At 43.2% G+C, this 20487-nt stretch overlaps 1 protein-coding gene across 1 annotated transcript in view; it reads right to left on the bottom strand.

The window, feature by feature from the left end:
• Nucleotides 1-20487, bottom strand: part of LOC127050045 (uncharacterized) — a 240124-nt gene that overhangs the window by 58459 nt on the left and 161178 nt on the right. The window lies entirely within an intron of this gene.

Here is a 20487-nt window from a genome sequence, read left to right as displayed (position 1 = left end):
TGAGCATGTATTATCTAGAAGGGAACTGGACAGTGCAAGACATACATTTCAGGGGGAAGTCCAGGACTGGGAATTTGCTTGTATTGCTCTGCAGTGTAATTCATGAGTAGTTGGATATAGCACTCATACAATGTAACTTGGAGTAATTTACATGCTGGAGGTTGTGTGTGATCAGACCAGGAGTAGTGGCTCTCATGGTAAAGCAGTGTAAAAGGCACCCCAGGTTGGAGAACCAAGGGGACACAGCTGTTCATCAGTCCAGATTGTACCCTGAGTAATGTCGCAAGCAGAAAATAAACACATCTATAGTTTGGGCTACATTTTCAAACCTAGACCCCAGTCTTGTATTGAACTCTGTGTGGGGAGCCCCAGAAAAGTCCATGGGACTCCACACAGGTATAAAGGTCTACCTGCATGTAACTCCTTCCATGACTGGGCCTAAGTGTCTATATTGTGTCTGCAAAATATCCCTACTTATGCAGAAGTAGGTAACTACACAACAAAATAAGTTTTTGTGCAGTGGGAATGAGTAACTACTTGTTTGTGTATTTTTCGGACATAACTTAAAAGCCTGTGTTTGAAACTATGGTTCTTAATGACTAAATCCATACAGAACAAATGCAATGGTTGTCTCATTTGAAGTGGAACTGACATGGATGCTTATCTTCTCACCACTTCATCAGCCATTTCAAAATGCCTAGATCTTCTCAAAGGAGGTAGATTTTCGTGTCTAAAATAGCAAGTGTCTCCAAAGCATCAGTCTCAGGTTTCAGCAGAAATTAGAAGTTGAAGTAACCTTTTTGAAAACAGGATGATGAAAGAGGAAAACTACGTACCACGGAGCGCATTGTAGCATAAAATTAAAAGAATTGCCCATGATTGAGGCATGCTGTAGAAAGCGAATTATTTTTCTGCAATGTCATCATAAGTAGTAGAAGTCAGTTCTGGGAATGTGATAACATGCTCCTTGGTTACACTGGTTAAATATTAGAATAATGATTTTTAAAAATGCATATTTAATTATGGAAGATGATTCTGCTACACTGATAACCCCCCTTCAGCAGAGATTTTTCAGATCATCCAAATAAATCAGATGTTATAAAAACATGAGAAACATAACAAACTTACGGAAAGCCTTGCAGAGAAAACACAAATTCAGTTTATTTGCTGGGCACTAGATAAGACAACCATATAAGTTTCTCATTAGGTAGCTGGACTCCCCCTGTGTATATGCATTTTGTGCAACTGAGACCAGAACCAGAACTCCGGAAGGCCACAAACCTCAGCTCCTCCAGGTGAGCCAAATGGCATACTTAATTCTGCTTGCTTCCACATATATTAAGGTGCAGCTAATAAGAAAACTGAGCAATGGGTGTGGCCTACCATTCTCCTCCTTGCTTTTTTTACAGTTACTTCCCAAGATAGCTGAAGTTTGCTTCCTATTTTCATCACTGAAACTCCACTCCCCACATTTCACATACTCTTAAAATACTAGTAAAAAAGTCACTTTCTGATTTGTAGCCTTATTTTTGATCTTCCTGTTTTTTATTTTTTTCTTTTCAATTCTCATTTTATTCTTAACATTTTTGTCTGCAAGGATTTGTTTAAAAAAAAAAGTAGTTAAATGTCAACCAGAAACTGTTGATGTGTTTACATTAATATAGTGTGTATCATAAAAAGGTGAAACTTCATGCTGAATTTAAAGGTTCAGCTAAGGAAAGTTGTTTGAGACTCCAGGTTACACTGTGGGCTACAGGAAGATAAAATTCTTCAGTATACTTGCTCAGTTAGGGCAGACTGCCAGACAGAAGGAAGATATAGGGCACGCCAATACTCTACATTCCAGTGCCATGACTAGAACTGCTGAAGTTTTCTGAACAATTTTGTGTACATTAGAAAATGTTTTTTAAGTAAATTTTTTGTGAAAAAGTCTTGCCGTGTTGAAATTATTGTGAAAAATGTCATGCCATTTTCATTTTTTCTTAAATTATTATCAGAATGGTTATTGACTGGATTTTTGGGAAGTCAAAAAATTCTAGAACCATTTTATTTAAGAAAATTACTTTTGAACCCATTTAAATAAGTGCAAGGTTGAAATATCACCATTTTTTTGTGAAATGTGAGTTGATCTAATTATTACCAGATTGGTGTGGTATGTACGCACATTTCAGTGGGCTGAAGTCGCAGTGGTTATTAAATCTTTATTCAGGAAAATTTCCAATTAACCTTTAATTTAAGTTTTTCTTTGTGCTATAAAGACTGCATGGTTTGGCCCAACCAGTGTTATTACAAACAGATAGCCCCTTGACAATGTTAGAGAGTCAATGAAGGCTAATACTAATGGGATTTCATTCTGTATAATGAAAAGTAGAGTACACCTCTAGAGGTGTTCAAATTTGTAAGGCAAAGCGAAACTACCAGACAACTGTGGTTTGTATTACATTACAAACTTCAGAATTCTATGAAAAAATGTCCCTATCTCATATTACTTATTCTAATGAAAATGCAATTATTTTGAGATATGCAGTAATTTGTGTTTTTTCATGTTTTCAGTGGACAGATGGACATTTTGTAAACCAGGGGTCAGCGACCTTTCAGAAGTGGTGTGCCAACTCTTCATTTATTCACTCTAATTTAAGGTTTCGTGTGCCGGTAATACATTTTAATGTTTTTTAGAAGATCTCTCTCTATAAGTCTATATATTATATAACTAAATTAGTGTTGTATTGTAAAATAAACAAGGTTTTCAAAATGTTGAAGAAGCTTCATTTAAAATTAAATTAAAATGTTGATCTTATGCCACCGGCCTGCTCAGCCCGCTCAGCCCGCTGCTGGTCTAGGGTTCTGTTCACCTAGGCCGGCAGCAGGCTGAGTGGGATCTGCACCTGGGACCCCAGCTGGCAAGGGTCTGGCAGCCAGAACCCCAGACCTGCAGTGGTCTGAGCAGCTCAGCCCACTGCCACTGAGGGGTTCCATCTGCCAGCTCCTGCCAGCTGGGATCCCGGCTGTCGGACTTGCTCACCCCGCTGCCTGTCTGGGGTCCTGGCCCTTCCCGCATACAGTAGGTACCTACCTTTTCCCTGGTTCTGGCCCATTCTCTTCCTCTCTCTGCACTGAGCTGAGGCTGGGAGTGCACTGAGCACAGGGCTGGGGGTGAAGGGTCTGGCCAGGAGCTGGAACGAGGGAGGGAGCTCGGGGTGGGGCAGGAGGTTTGGGTGTGGGGCACTTATCTGGACAGCTCCCATTTGATGCGAGGGGTGCAGGTGGGAATGTGGGGAGTGTGTGTGCAGGAGCTCCCGTTTGGTGCTCAGGGTGAGGATGGGGATATAGGGGGTGCATGGGATGTGGGGGGGCTGGGCATGTGGGGGGTGCAAGACTCAGGTCAGAGGGCTGGGAGCATGTGAGGGGGGTGCAGGTATCAGGGCGGGGGGGGGGCTGGGTATGTGTGTGGGTGCCAGAGTCAGGGCTGGGGTTGTGGTTGGGGGGTGAAGGAGTCAAGCAGAGGGCTGGGTGTGTATGAGGGAAGTACAGGGCTCAGGGCAGGGGCCTGGGGTGTGTGGGGGGGTGCGGGGCTCAGGGCACAGGGCTGTGTGTGTGGGGGGGGGTTAGGGCTCAGGGCAGAGGGCTGGGTGACTGCCTCCCTCAAAATCCCCCTAACTCCCCCACTCCTTGTCCCCTGACTACCCCCTCCTAGGACCCCTGCCCCTAACTGCCCCCCAGAACCCCACCCCCTATTTAGGCCTCTGCTCCTTGTCCCCTGACTGCCCCTCTAGGATCCTACCCCCTACCTGTCCCCTGACTGCCCCAACCCTTATCCACACCCCTGCCTCCTGACAGAAACCCCAGAACTCCCCACTCATCCAGTCCCCCCGAGCTCCTTGTCCCCTGATCACCCCCTCCAGAGATGCCCCACCCTAACTGCCCCCCCAGGACCCTCCTTGCTCCCTGTCCCCTGAATGCCCTGCCCCCTATCCACCCCCTGCCCCCTGACAGACCCCAGGACTCCCATGCCCCATCAACCCCCCTTCTCCCTGACTGCCCCCTCCAGAGACCCCCCCCACCCCTAACCAACCCACCTGGGATCCCATCCCCATCCAACCCACCCTTCTCTCTGTCTCCTGACTGCCCTTATCCCTTATCTAACCCCCCCAGTTCCAGACCCCTTATTATGAGGTTCCAAGCAGAGCCAGATATGCTGCCCAGTGGGAGTGCGCAGCCCCACCCCTCAGAGCGCTGCACGCATGGCAACAGGGCTCCTGTTGAGTGGGGAGCATGTCTGCCTCCCCGCGGAGCCAAACACTGCACCGCAGGAGCGCATAGCCCCGGCCCCCAGAGTGCTGCTGGGGAGAGGCCGGTGGCTTGCTGTGCTCAGCCCGGCACTCCGGCCCGGGAGCGCGGACCCTGCGGCTTGCTGCACCAGGAGAGTGAGGCCATTTGCCCACCCCGTGCACATGCCTATGCTTCTGCTCCCTGCCCCCGCGGAGGGAGTGGAGGGCAGAGGAGAGCGGGCCGGGCTGGGCAGGATTTTTAATGGCATGCTGGGGTCCCAGCAGGCAGCAGCGTGCCGTTAAAAATTGTCTCGCGTGCCGTCTTTGGCAGGCGTGCCATAGTTTGTTGACCCCTGTTGTAAACATTTAATATGAAGTGGAAAAAGATGTACAAAACTGTGAGAAATGAAAAAAATTGCCAGTGAAATTGCGTGAAACAAAATATTAGAATTTTGCAGCTCTGTGAGCTTCCCAAAGAAGATGGCTACAGCAATTACTTTCAATTGTGGCATGTTAGTGAATGAATTAATCAAACAAATGCGGGCACAATCTAAATAAATGATTCCAACAAGCTTTGTAGTAATTTACATCTGTGAAATGGGCTAAAAACACTACCAAATCAGAATGGTAGGGTGATGGATCTGCAAAGCAAGTCCAAATGGTTAAAGTTTGACAAAGTTATAAGGAACTGAAAACAGGGTCTTATAATGGGAAGTGTTAGGCAAACTTAATAATAGGCAGTTTTACCAGCTTTGTATATAATTTCCTGGATTTGCTTTATTTTCAAAAGTGATTTCTTTACTTTGGGGCCTATAAAATATTAATATTGGTGCAACTTCCAGTGAGCACTGAGCATAGAGTTTGATCCAAAGCCTTCTGAAGTCAATGGGAGTCTAGTCAGTAGCTAAAAAACTCAGAATGAGTAGCAGAATTTATCCACCGCTGTCCTGGAACCTCCTAAAACCTATAAAGGAATTGTTCTGTATGCCCCCTGAGACTGGAGCAATACAGGGATATTTCTTGGGTAGCATCTAGAGGTCAAGGGGCATGTTCTGCCTATTTTGCATGTTTAAATGCATGTGAACAATTAATGTGCACATCCATCCTCAGATATTGTAAAGTCTCTAAGCATATATCTCTTATACAGTTTGTCTATACCACAAACAAAGCATCTGCTTCTGTTGTTTGTGTGTGGTGTGGGTATTGCTGGCAATAGAATACTGATGTATATGATCTCTGCTTTTGCATGCACAGTGAATTTCCTTTACCCTGATTACAGTATTTTATAATAATCACCCCAAACTCTAGTATATCAATGCACCTTGGTATTAACCCCAAGTTGGGAGTAAGCCTCAATGGCACCGACTAACCCCCCTTTAAAAAAACATTCTGCTTAAACAGTGAAAATTTCAAAATTGATTCTTATGAAACGTGTTAATTTGCAAACATTTAAGGCCAGACCCTGCTGTTCATACTCAGGCAAGGACTGAGACCTGTTGGTTTGGCATTTATACATTTTCAGTCTGTAACCTAAGCTACAGTAGTGAGACTAACCTTTATTTTTCCCAAGTGAGGTGGCTCAGCTCATAAAAGCAGCAAAGAATCCTGTGGCGCCTCATAGACTAAAAGATGTTTTGGAGCATGAGCTTTTGTGGGTGAATATCCACTTCGTCAGATGCATCTAACGAAGTGGGTATTCACCCACGAAAGCTCATGCTCCAAAACGTCTGTTAGTCTATAAGGTGCCACAGGATTCTTTGCTGCTTTTACAGATCCAGACTAACACGGCTACCCTTCTTATACTCAGCTCATAAAGTATATTCCTAAGACCCTTCCTGAACTGATCTTTGGCTGAACACTTGCTACAGGATTTCCCTAGCTCAAAGAGCACTGGATAAGGTCAAAAGGAAAAAAAGAAAGGGCACCTCCACTTTCATAAGCTTCTTTCAAATCAAATTTGTCAGAGCCACATAACCTGCTTGCTTGGCTAACTGTGGCTGAGGGTAGGTAGTGTGTAGAGACGTTTCTGGCATGGCTGTCATACAGCCACTAAATCATCCTTTAATAATTGTCTTTCAAAAACTAAAGAAGGCTCCATGTTCTAAATTATTGTTCTTATCCTTCAGTCCTTACTCCCATGATTAATGGCTATTGTATCAGGCCTGATAATTTTGTTATTCCTTATCCTGCTTTATTTACTACATTGGCACCTGCGCAGAGTGGCTAAAACTTTCTGTGTAGGTGAAAACAAACCACTTTTGAGTAAACTTTCAAACTGCTACAATTTAAGTATATATACTAAGTATATAGTATGTGCGATATGTGTTTTCTGTCAAAAGAACTTGAGTATGAGCACACAGGAACAGAAGTTGTATTTATAATTTAGAAATAATCCATCCTGGACTCTCCCTTTAACAAATCTATGTAGTACTGAAAATCATTGCTAAATATTTCAGCAAAGAGCAGCAGTCATTAGTACAGGGGTCGGCAATCTGTGGCACGTGGCTCGCCAGGGTAAGCACCCTAGTGGGCCGGACCAGTTTGTTTACCTACATACTGGCCACGGCTTCCCATCGCCTCCATTGGCCTGGGACGGCGAACCGCGGTCAGTGGAAGCCGCGATCAGCCGAACCTGCCGAAGAGGCAGGTAAACAAACTGGCCTGGCCAGCCAGGGTGCTTACCCTGGCAAGCTGCATGCCAGAGGTTGCCGACCCCTGCATTAATACATTTTTTGGAAGAACAAAAATGGATTTTTATTCTCATTGTTTGAAAAATATCAAGCTTACTAAAATAACAATGTTTTAAATTAAGATTTTTTTGGAGCCTGCATATGCTGCATATACTGAAATGACACAGTTTATCATATCCTGCTTTGTGTCCCAAATAGTCTATGAATAAGTTTAGAGTTACAATGCTTGCCATCAGCTTTCTGGATTGGGCCAGGGAGATAGCAAAGCAAATTTTAAGATTAACACTTTTTATGGGGAAAAATGAATGCCCTAGTTTCCTTATTTTCCATATTTTACTTAGATTGCATGCACTCTGGGGTGGGAATAATCTCTTTGTTATGTGTGTGTGTGTGTGTAGTACCTAGCACAAGGAGTCCCTGATCCATAATGGGGGCTTTTAGGCACTACAGCAGTCATCATCATCATCATCATCATCATCATCATCCAGATGCTAAAGAGAATCTGATAGTCTTGAAGTACTTTGAAAAGCAGTGTTTGCAGATAATATGTTGGTTCTGTCTGTGTATCTCTTCCTATTTTATCACTAAGGACATTTGCAAGCAAAAAGCAAGGATTATTTTAAGAAGGGCTTTTCTTCTCTTTGGATATACCATGGTGAGTGGGACATTGACAATAGTGTAAAATGGATTTGCTAGTGTTAATTAGAGCAGTCTCATGATAACCTTGAGTGCAGTAGAACAATCAGCAAGAAAGATGACCAGAATAATAATAACTCAATGGTTATATCGTGTACCATGTAGACCAGAAATACATATTTAAAAATTTTATTAAAGCTAATGTTAAAAAATTATATAGTACGCAGGTTAAGAAAAGAGTGTCTGGATATCTGGGGCTAGTGCTTAGATTATCCACACATACAAAGTTCGTTTTTAAAGTCATAACATACATATAGTGCATAATCAGCAATAACCCCCATTTAGGTGAGTAAATTTAAGAATACAGTTTAGATATTAGCAGTCTTATTTTATAACAGCCTTTAACATATTTGAAGAATGTTGTCAGGTTGCTCTTCAATTTTCCTTTCTCAAGACTAAACATGCCCAGTTTTTTAAATCTTTCTTCCTAGGTCAGATTTTCTAAACAATTTACCATTTTTGAAGCTCTTCCTGGCAGGAGCGGCGCCAGAGTTTCTGGCCCCCTAGGCAGAATTCGGGGGGCGGCATTTTGTGCGCTCCCCATGGGGCTTGCGGGAGCTTCTGTGTCCACTCCCATCTCGCTGCCAAAGAAGGACCTTCCTCCGAAATGCCGTAGGCGACAGCGGCATTCATTGAGCTGTGCAATTGCCTGCCGCTGTTTTTCATGGCATGTCAGCAGAAGGTCCTTCTTCAGCAGCGCGACGGGAGTGGAACCGGAAGCTCCCGTGTGCCCCATGGGGAGCACACAAAATGCCGCTCCCCGAACCCTGGCGCTCTAGGCAACTGCCTAGGGTCGCCTAATGGAAGTGCCAGCCCTGCTCCCCGGGACTCTTTCCAATATTTTCATATATTTCTCAAAGTGTGGTGCCTAGAACTAGGCAGAGTAGACTCATAGACTCATAGACTCTAGGACTGGAAGGGACCTCGAGAGGTCATCGAGTCCAGTCCCCTGCCCTCATGGCAGGACCAAATACTGTCTAGACCATCCCTAATAGACATTTATCTAACTTACTCTTAAATATCTCCAGAGATGGAAGTTCCACAACTTCCCTAGGCAATCTATTCCAGTGTTTAACTACCCTGACAGTATTCCAGCTGAAGCCCACCAATACCAGGTAGATTGGGACAATTACCTCCCATGTCTCACATATGACACTCCTTTTAATACACCCGAGGATTATATTAGTCCTTTTTGCAACTGCATCACATTCTTGGCTCTTGGTCAGTATGTGATCCACTATGCCCCCCAGATTCTTTTCTCAAAACAACTGCCTAGCCAGTTAGTTCCCATTTTGTATTTGTGCATTGACTTTTCCTTCCCAAGTGTAGTACTTTGCACTTCTTCTTTAATCAGTTTCATCTTGTTGATTTCAGGCTAATTCCCCAATTTGTTCAGGTCATTTTAAATTCTAATCCTGTCCTCCAAAGTGCTAGTAACCCCTCCCTGTTTGGTGTCATCTTCAAATTTTATAAGCATACTCTCCACTCTATTATCCAAGTCATTCATGAAAATTTTGAATAGTACCAGACCCAGGACAGACCCCACTAGCTACATCTTCCCAGTTTGAGATTGAACCAATGATAAGTATTCTTAGAATACATTTTTCAACCAGTTGTGCACCCACCTTATAGCATTTTCACCTAGACCACATTTCCCTAGTTTACTTATGAGAATGTCATGTAGGATTTTGTCAAAAGCCTTACTAAAGTCAAGATATATCATGTCTACTCCCTCCCTCCTATCCACTAGGCCAGTAACCCTATCAAAGAAGGAAATTAGGTTGGTTTGGCATGATTTATTCTTGACAAATCCATGTTGGCTATTACTTATTATCCTAGTGTCCTCTATTGCTTACAAATTGATTGTTTAATAATTTGCTTCAGTAGCTTTTCAGGTATTGAAATTAGGCTGTCTGGTCTATAATTCCCCAGGTTCTCTTTGTTTTACTTTTGAAAGACAGGTATTAGCTTTGCCCTTTTCCACCATCTTCCATGAGTTCTCAAAGATAATTTCTAATGGTTCTGAGATTGCTTCAACTAATTTAAGTACCCTAGGATGAATTTCATCAGGCCCTGTCAACTTGAATACATTTAACTTATCAAAATATTCTTTAATCTGTTCTTATCCTATTCTGACTTGTGTTCCTTTCGCCTTGTTGTCTATATTATTTGTATTAAATATATGGTCACCTTTTTAGGAAAGACTGAAGCAAAATAGGCATTAAACACCTCAGCCTTCTTGATGGCATCTGTTATTAGCCTGCTTCCCTGATAAGAAGAGGTCTTACATTTTCTTTCATCTTTCTTTTTCTCCTAATATATTTTCAGTACCTATTCTTATTGCATTTTATGTTCCTTGCTAAGTGTAACTATTTTGTGCCTTAACTTTTCTGATTTTGTCCCTACGTGCTTGTGCTATTCTTCTGTACTTACCCATAGCAATTTATCCATGTTTCTACTTTTTGTAGGATTCCTTTTTGATTTTCAGGTTATTAAAATGCCCCTGATGGAGCCATATTGGCCCTTGCTGTTATTCCTATATTATCTTCAAATTGAGATAGTTTGTGGTTCTCAGAGTTTGTTACAGGCTGCTTTCTTGACGTTCACTGTCCTTATTCTGCTGCTCTCATTTCTTCCTTTCCTAAGAATCATGAATCACCCTAATTGCCTTCGACCTTCAGATTCTTCTACTCTTGGATGTGATAGCTGTGAGTTTCCCAGCTTTAGGGGTAAATGGCTCCTCTTTCTCAGCCATTGGGGTCTGCTCCTCACTTCCTGTTGCCAGTACAGCATACTGGTTCTTGAACTCAAAGGATGAGGGACCTGGGGTGGTGTGTGGGGAGCACTGCCTACAGCAACAGGTGACCATCAGTCAGTCTCCTGCCTGAAGTTGGTCAGTTATGCAGATAAAATATGGTCATTTATGCATCTGAATGATAATTTGTATGCACAGATGCCCACTGTGTTCTAAATTGCATGCACATTTCACATTAATTACATAATACTCTGGACTCAATTGTCTTGCAAGTACTACCCAATTTTTCTTCAGTGCATGGCCCATTGGTAGCAAGCCTCTCAACGTTCCCTGTAGAAGTTCACTGTTTAGTCACTGATTATTGCTGCATGGAAGGCACTCTCTGAAGACAAACTGAAGGATGGGCAGGTTAGTAAGTCAACAGCCACTTGCATCATTGTTGGCCGCCATTGCCAATTTTGCTGCCAATGCACTAATGTTTTGGTATTTGAAGATGAAGCACAGCTGTTCTGCAGCTAAACTTCCACTGTTTGTGTGGTCCTATCTTCAGGATATTCTACAACTACTACTCGTGCCAAAGAACCAAAGGAAGGCTACAGTCTGCCAAAGTGCCCCATTGGGATATTTATGGTATAGTTGTGTCAGGTCCAAAAGAAAATAAATGATAACATTAAATATATAGTGCTATTTAGCCCACAACAAATATTCAAGAGTTGCCCTGGTTGGAATTAATTTATCGCCTAAACTGAGTCCACTCTATTTAATTAACAGGATCCAGAGCACAGGACTTGAAATCAAGAAATATGAAGTCTATTCTTGGTTCTACCAGTGACCTGAGGTGTGATCTTGGGAACGTCATTTCTCCTCCCTGTGCCTCATGTTATGTCTACACAGTCCACTGCACCTAGCCTCTGAGCCCACGTTGACAGACTTGGGCTGATGCCGGCTGTGCAGAAGTCCCATTAGAGACTCTATCTGAGATCTCTGGTTGAAAAGTGCTAATTATAGTTACATTTACTCTTCTTATTCCTTTAGTGCTGTGGGAAAGTTTTATTTTCAAACTTGCATGATATTAAAATACAAATTAAACTAAAAGAAACAACAAACCCAAAAGCCAACAACCTCTAAATTATCCATGTTTCATAAATCCAATTTCAGGCTCTTGAACCTTCAATGAAATATGGCCATACAAGCAATGTGAGCAGTCCACATAAATGTGCATGTGAAAAAAGGGTCAGAATTTGTGTGACACTTGAACTGGAAACCCTAATGCTCTCATTAGCCGTTCCTGAGAACACAAGACTAGATAGTGTTTTCAGACACAGCCCTGGGGCAGGGAGGCGTGTTTGTGCGGGTGTTCATAAGCTGCACTATCCCAGAAATAGCCTTTGGAGGCATTGTACCTCGGGGGATGTCTACACAGCAATTGAACTCTTGTGGCTGGCCTATGTCAGCTGACTCAGTCTCATGTGGCTCGGGCTGTAGGGCTGTAAAATTGCGATGTAGTCATTTGGGCACAGGCTGGAGCCCAAGCTGTGGGACCCTGTGAGGGGTCAGGGTCCTGGAACCAAGGCCCAAGCCCAAGCCTGAAAATCTACATAGCAATTTTTGGCCCTAAACTCATAGGCATGAGTCAGCTGAGCTGGTTCAGCCATGGCTGTGCCATGAGTCTTTTATTCCAGTGTAGACGTGAAAGAAACACCTTTAACAGCTTGTCTACATGGTGAGTTAGTGCCCAGGAACTCAGGGTATGAATCTACATTGCACTAACTTCCTGGGCACTAATTCACCATGTGGATCCTGCTATATTACAGTTCCTCTTTTGCTTACCCTCTAGGGAAGTAAAGCGTGTAGTATTGGCAGCACCAGGAGGGATGAGCTGGAGCGCTGATGAGAAATGCAGTGGGGAAAGTAGCTGAAATACTTTCCTCATGGAGAGTATTTTCTAAATGGACAACCTACCCTAAGTTTTCAATTTCTGAGGGAGAATCTTCACTCATTGCTATATTTGCTTTCCACAACCAACACTCTGTATATCTTTTCATGAGTGATATACCCAAATACTTGGATGCTAATATCTAAACTGTATTCTTAAATTTACTCACCTAAATGTGGGTTATTGCTGATTATGCACTATATGTATCTTATGACTTTAAAAATGAACTTTGTATTTGTGGATAATCTAAGCACTAGCCCCAGATGTCCTGACACTCTTTTCTTAATCTGCGTACTATATAATTTTTTAACATTAGCTTTAATAAAATTTTTAAATATGTATTTCTGGTCTACATGGTACACGATATAACCATTGAGTTATTATTATTTTGGTCATATTTGGATATACCATGGTGAATGAGACCTTGACAATAGTGTAAAATGTATTTTCTTTCTAACAAGCCACCTAACCAGAGCTGACACTCACTTCGCAGAACCAGTGTTCCCACTAATTTTTCCCACCCATGTGCAGAATGAATTTTATTATGTGTGACACATCAGCTTCATATTGGTGCACATAACAAAATTCATGTGGTGGGGGTGGGGCCGAGGGGATTTAGAGTGTGGGAGGGGACTCAGGGCTGGGGCAGAGGGTTGGGGTGCAGGGGTGTGAGGGCTCTGGCTGGGGGTGGGGGATCTGGGGTGGGGCTGGTGTTGAGGGTCTCAGGGCTGGGACAGAGGGCTGGGTTCAGGTGGGGAGGGCTCCAGCTGGGGGTGCAGGCTCTGGGGTGGGGCCAGGAATGAGGGGCTCAGGGCTGAGACAGAGGGTTGGGTGTAGAGGGTGAGGGCTCCGGCTAGGGGTGAGGACTCTGGGTTTGGGCTGGGGAAGGGGCACTGCGGCAGGTCCAGGCCCGGGCTGGGTTTGGTCCTGGAGAGGGTCACGTTGGCCACGGCTGAGTCTGGGCCAGCTGGCTGGGTTCAGGCCTGGCCAGGCCGCGCCGGTCACATCTGGATTTGGGCTGGTGTAGGAGTGCACCAGCCAGACCTGGCGCTGCGGCAGAGTTGAGACTGGGGCGGGATGCCCCAGCTGCAGTAGTTCTGGGCCACGCTGGCAGGTTGTGGGCTGGGCTAGGTTGGGGCCAGGGGAGAGGTGTCCCTCCCCTGGCCGTGGCAGGTCCCCAGGTGGGTTCCCTGAGCACCTGTGCGGCAGTAAGAAGGTGGTAAGTAGGCTGCACAGCCTACAGAGAACTTAGCCCAGGACTGTTTTTTCCTCTTTGTTTTAACTAGGATCAGATATCTGTGTGGGTACTTATATCACAGTGTGAACATTTTACAACCAACAATACAGCTAATCTCACAACAACCCTGTGAAGTAGGGAATTATTATCTCCATTTTACCAACTAGGAACTGAAGCACTGAGCAATTCAGGTGACTTGTCCAGTTCGCAGCAGGGCCAGGAATTGAACTCAATTTTTCTGAAGTCCTTAACCACAATATTGCTCTTTGTCTCATATTAGCACATTATATTTGAAATCTGATTGCACAAGTGGATGAACAAAAATACCTCTCTTTCTAGATACCTGTTCTCACTGATATACTCGATGAATGCATTGACATATATCTCCTATTTTGCTGATACTTGCTAGAGTTAATTGTCAATATCACAATGCCAAAAAACTACAAGTTATTTAGATGATGATGTATTTATTAAGAATTAACACTGATATACAACATGTAAGAGTTTGAATGGAAAAGGACATGAAACACCCAGCTGCCTGGGCTATATATGTAAGGAAGACTGTTCCCATAAACTGCTTGTGTGATTATTCTAAAGTTAAACAATGCCCTCCAGTCCATTACTGTCCTTATCTCTGCAGCAGCTTCTCAGAGGGAGGGTGCTTTAGAGTAGCACCCTTTTCCTAAGGCTGAGTCATTCATTGTAGCATATGTAGATTTTACACACAGTCTGTGTTTTAAATCCCTGCCATGTTATTTACTCTCCCTTTGTTGGAGTTTCCTGGACTGAACACCTGACACATGTTGCGAGCCAAGGCCAAAGGCTATCTAAGTTCTTACAGTAACAAATCAAAGTTAGGAAGTTGGATTCCATAGCTATGTAAGAACTAGCACTAGTCATGCAATTTCTACTGATGGAATTTCTCAGTGAAAAAATGGAAAGAAAAATCACAGTTTTGGGGATGTTATTTTCCTCCATTTTTGACCAGCTCTAATAAGAACTTATATAAAGATGTAAACTGTAGTAGACAAACATTAATCAGTACAGATGTCATAAGAACAGCCATACTGGGTCAGACCAAAGGTCCATCAAGCCCAGTATCCTGTCCTCTGACAGTGGCCAATGGCAGGTGCCCCAAAGCCATGATCTATGGCTGCCACCCATTCCCAGCTTCTTGCTAACAGAGGCTAGGGACACTATCCCTGCCCATCCTGAGTAATAGCCATTGATGGACCTATCTTCCAAGAATCTATCTAGCTCCCTTTATAACCCCTTTATAGTAATGGCCTTCACAACACTCTCTGGCAAGGAGTTACAGAGGTTGACAGTGCATTGTGTGAAAAAACACTTTCTTGTGTTTGTTTTAAACCTGCTACCTATTAATTTTATTTGGTGGCCCCTTGTTCTTGTATTATGAGAAGGAGTAAATAACACTTCTCTATTTACTTTCTCTATACCACTTATGATTATATAGACCTCTACCATATCCCCACTTAGTTGCCTCTTTTCCAAGCTGAAAAATGCCAGTCTTATTAATCTCTCCTCATATGGAAGCTGTTCCATACCCCTAATCATTTTTGTTGCCCTTTTGTGAACCTTTTCCAATTCCAATATATTGAGATATTCTCCGTCTTATTCTCTATCTCCTTTTTAATGATTCCTAATGTCCTGTTTGCTTTTTTGACTGATGCTGCACATTGCATGGAGTCTTCAGAGAACTATCCACATAGCCTAGGTCATGAGGATAGACTATTTGCTACATGTGCCATGTTTCCCACAGAACAAACACCCATGTCATTAACCAAACCTGTTGTTGTTTCAGGGAAATAGCACATCCTCCAACCTAGTTCTTCTAGTTGTACCATATAAACCCTGAAAATGGTGATTCGATGATTTTTTTTTTAAATCAAGAATCTGGAGGTTTTGAATTCCTGAATCCCAAATCACATTTTGATGAAGTAGATGATGCAGGTATGACAGAGAACTATTTATGCACAACTATATACACTACTGCTATGATGACATGCCATTATTCATTGCAAGGTTTTGGAATGGTAAGTCTTTGGTACTGTAAGTGCTTTTACAAGAAGTACATTTTTAGAGCTACATTAACAGCTGACTATTCTGAAGAAATTTTGCTGTAGGGCAAACATTGGATACAGTAATGTCAAAAAGAGAAGTCAAAGTAGCAGAAGCAGTGTGCTACTTAGCTTGGATTTAGCTCTGTTGGCTGGAAAATTAACTGATTTAAAACCATTAACAATACTGCTTTCTTCTCTATTTGCCTTTAGGTTTCTTATTCCTTATGTCTAACTTGTTAAATAAAGAGCAATTGTGGTGAAAGATAGCGATGAAATGAGTCAACCTAAATAAGAACCAGATAACAATTACTATTTGGGGATGTCATATGTAGTGGGGTGAAGAGATATTTAACAACACATAATTGACCAAGGGACATAGGGCAACAAAGTCTGAGACAGCTAAGATGAGGCAAAGTCCTTAGTGGTTGCTCAGCAAGAACAACAAATATTACTCTTAAGCGATAGACTTAGGGATGGAAAAGACCTAGTATAAGTCATCTGTAATTTGTCCACTTATATGTTCAGGATTGTTCCTTACAATATTGTAGGGTCCTGAACACTTTCTAGTATAGTTATAAATGCCTCCACATTCCATCACTTCAGTTGGCAGGCTTGTGTAGGCTAAAAGATCTCAGTAGGGGATCAGATTCAGAAACCCTTATTTGTGATGAATAATACCTTACTCTGTGAGTAGGAATGTTGTTTTCAGTTATACTGCATGTGGAATAAGGTACTACTCAGCTTCAGACATGCCATACCCATGAAAAAAACCACAGAAATTGGGCTTGTTTTTGGCTTAATTGGCTTGTGAGTTGCTTGTTGGCTAGTTTTTGACTTGTAGCTTGTTGCCTGTTTGGCTTGTAGCTTGTTGCTTCTTTTTTTTTTATTGACTCCTGGCAAGCAGGGGCAAGGGAGGAGACAGTCAGGGGTGCTCAGTGGGCTCACAACAGTCCCAGGCTGCATACCATGGGGATCTACATCACATAGAGTGTTCTTAGGGATTGGCTTGTTTTGGCCTTGTTTTGAAATGGGATTAGCTTGACTTTTGGCTTATTGTGAAAGTCAGGGTGCTTATTTACAGCGTGAAAGTTGGCAACTGTGCTCAGCATCAGTAGGTTGCCAGAATCTGGCCCACAGTTGTGATATTCAGCCTAAATCGATTCTTTTCTCTGTTTCATCCTATTCCCAAAGGACCAGCCTAAACACATGTAGTTGAGGTGAACATCCCTTGCTGAGCTCATTTTGAAAAGCTCCTTTGACTTGAAGAGTGAAATCCCAGTTCCATTGAGGTCAATGTCAAAATTCCATTTGACTTCCCTGGGGTCAGGGTATTACCCTTGCCCTCTAAAATTACATCTAAATGAGAGATGACAAATCTCTTTCCAAACTTCCAGCTCAGAACTGATGTTTATGACCTCTTTTCCTCTGCATTGCTGCTACGCTGGAGCTCACTAGCTCTCTCATTTCTGAAAATAGTTCTCTTACTTGCCTCTTTTAAAAATAAACAGATTTTTTGAGAGGCTGATAAGACACAGATCCAACAAGCATATCTGCTTACTTAGGGTGGAGGTCCTTCCTTAAAGCCTTCTATCCCTCCAAAAGGGCTGTTTCTTCCTTTGAAAGTTTTTCTTATCACCAGGGGCTGCTGTCCCCCTAGATCTTCTCATGATTGAAGGGATATTTGTGTTTGGAAAATTGTGAGGCCAACCTCTGCTGTTCTGGTTTCATGTTGTCCAGGTTCCTGTTTTCTTAGATTACGATGCCCCAAAGTCACCCTGGGTCTTTGTTTTCTGATGAAATATTGTGAGAAATAGCAGTTGTGTGGCATTTCTAATAGTGATAGCGTGAGAAAAGAACTTTGCTTGAGACACATATAGTACAAATAATGAAAGAATAGCACTTCTCATGGCAATTTAAAAGGAAACACTCAGAGGCCAGCTCTGGTGTCACCGTACAGCTCTCTTTATGTTATTGGTTGCTGAGATAGGAAGTACTTAGAGGGGAACGGCATGTGTTCTAAAGGCATAACAAAATCTATATCTACATCAACAGTGTGTGCGCACATATACATGTACATACATATCTGTGCATGTTTAAACATGGAAGGGAAGAGGGGACTGTTAGAACAAGAGAAGAAAAGTTCATTTAAAAGTACCACTTATATTGTACAAGTGTATGAAGCAGAACTTGTTGCTGCCAAAAGCAGGAACAGGGAGAGCTGGCTAATTAAGTGAAAGTGTTAGGTTTCCTAGTAGCCTAACCTGAACTGTCAGCAATTTATTTTTTTCCTTGCTTGACATGATTCTACGTTTATCTGGCTATGGTATTTTTTCATTCTATCAAATGGGAGATATGCTATCAGTTCAAAGAGATCCCTGCACGTAACTACTGGAAGCAAATATGATGAGATTTGATCTGTTTCATGCTTTATATGGTAGTTTTAGAATCACTGAACTCTGGTACCTAGGCATTTAGCAAACTGTTCTGCCTTAGCCATTCTGCTTCCCTCAGCCCTGTTTCAGGGCTTTGGCCTTATAAAATGGCCTTATATAAAATCAGTCCTGCCTGAGGCCAGCATTGCCACTTGTCATCCATCCCTTATGACAGGGGTCGGTAAGCTCTGGCACGTGGCTCGCCAGGGTGCTTACCCTGGTGTGCCGGGCCAGTTTGTTTACTTGCTGCATCGGCAGGTTCAGCGGACCGTGGCTTCCACTGGCCATGGTTCGCTGTCCCAGGCCAATGGGGGCAGTGGGAAGCAGCGCAGGCGAGGGATGTGCTGGCTGTGGCTTCCTGCCTCCCCCATTGGCCTGGGACGGCGAACTGCAGCCAGTGGGAGCCGCAATCAGCCAAACCTGCTGACGTGGCAGGTTAACAAACTGGCCCGGCCCTCCAGGGTAAGCACCCTGGTGAGCTGAGTGCCAGAGGTTGTCGACCCCTGCCTTATGATTAGTCCAATCAGTCTTTGTGACCAGCTAAGGGCTAAACCCAAAACCCTCTGGGATGCTATTGTTATCTACCTGCTAAAGCATTTCCACAAACATTAAATATGGTGGGCACAGAAGAAATCTGGACAGTTATTTCAGTTGTTCAGAAATCCAACTGCATCATCATTTCTGATCTTTGCTCACAGTGCAGTGCAGGATGTGATGTTGAATTTTGTGAGCTCTATGCTATTCATAAAAGTGGGCCTCAATGATATAGACATTTTCAGATCCATTGAATACATAGACATCATTTGTCATCCTCTTAAGGAGTGCATAGATACATGCAAGGAAACAAAGTGAAAAGCAGGTGTCAAAAGGAAATGGGAGATGCAGAACTGAAGGGCCAGACCCTCAGTTAGTGTAAAGTTTATAATGTTTTACTGCATAATAAAAATGAGCGAACAGAGAAGAGCAACATTGCCCTTCCTTTCCACTTTCTAGCCTTTTCCATTCTTATGGCTTTCAGCCTTGTTAACTTAGTGGCCTCTTCTGCTCTTTACTATGTTTATATGCATAACAGATTGCTGAAGCATAAAAAGATCCCCCAATAATTTATCAGCCTTAGCCTTCATGTATCTAATATCTTACAGTAGGTACCTTATAACTGCGGTTTGAAAATTAAGCATTTTAATCAACGAGGCCACCTTAGCTTAGTGAGATACAAACAGTACTAACACTGAGAGAGAGAGAGAGAGAGAGAGAGAGAGAGGTTTAAGGAGAGTGGTTCTTCAGGGCCGGCCTTAGGGCAGTGCAATATGTGCCCTCACCCAGGTGCAGAGGCCAGGAGCTCGGGCTTCCCCTCGCTGCCTGTGGGGTGCAGCCCAGTGTGGCAGGAAAACCTTGGGGCAATGGGTGGAGGGGGTGCAGCCCAGTGGGGCAGGAACGCCTTGGGGCAATGGGTGGTGGAGGTGGTGCAGCCCAGTGGGGCAGGAACACCTTGGGGCAATGGGTGGAGGGGGTGCAGCCCAGTGTAGCAGGAACGCCTTGGGGCAATGGGTGGAGGGGAGAGAGGCAGCAGGGGAGGAGCCACTGGGAGGGGGTGGTGAGCCTGGAAAGACAGATGGGGCCAGGGGCGCCAAAATACAAGTTTGCCCAGGGTGCAATTTTCCCTAAGGCTGGCCCTGTGGTTCTTCCAATAATTCTCATCTCAAGCGTATCACAACAGGACAGAGACAGAATAGCAAACATCAGAGGACAATATGCTATCACTAGTCATTCAAAAGATCCATTTTCTGCAGTTATTACCCATGTAGGAGAGAAAATTAAATAATTGCTATCACCAGGCCATACAGAAGTTCCATGGCTCCAATATTACTGTGCAGCCTTCACATGGCAGCAGAAGAGTTATAGCACAAGCCACCATTTAAGAAACCCTGCAACACACAGACACACACAGAAGATTGGTGCTGTTTTACACTTGTTTTGCACAGGTGCAAATAAATGCACAAAGAGGCAAGGCACTGGAGATCCAGGTCCGGTGAATCTAGTATAGTGATAAAACTCAAGTTTGAGTTCATGCTTCTTTTCAGATATTAGAATGCATCTGTTCAGTGCCATTTAAGGGTTGTATAGCTCCCTTTGCTGGTAGCAAACAGGATGTGCAATTTGTGTGTGTGATCCCTGATTCTGTCAAAACAGTAGCTCTTACTTAGCTTTGAGGGCAGTATGCATTAGCTCATGGCAAAGAGCAAAACCTTTCAATAATTTATCAACCAAAAGGAAAAAGTAGTTTTAAAGTATTAATAGAAACATTAAGCCAAATACTTGTTTAAAAAGCTGTATCAGATAAAACCAAATAAAGCCAAGGCATAGTTTGACTTAGCTTTTAATTATGACCATT

Source organism: Gopherus flavomarginatus, chromosome 1 (genome assembly GCF_025201925.1).
Source record: "Gopherus flavomarginatus isolate rGopFla2 chromosome 1, rGopFla2.mat.asm, whole genome shotgun sequence".
In the NCBI taxonomy this organism is placed as follows: Eukaryota; Metazoa; Chordata; order Testudines; family Testudinidae; genus Gopherus; species Gopherus flavomarginatus.
This window is presented reverse-complemented; position numbering and strand designations above follow the sequence as displayed.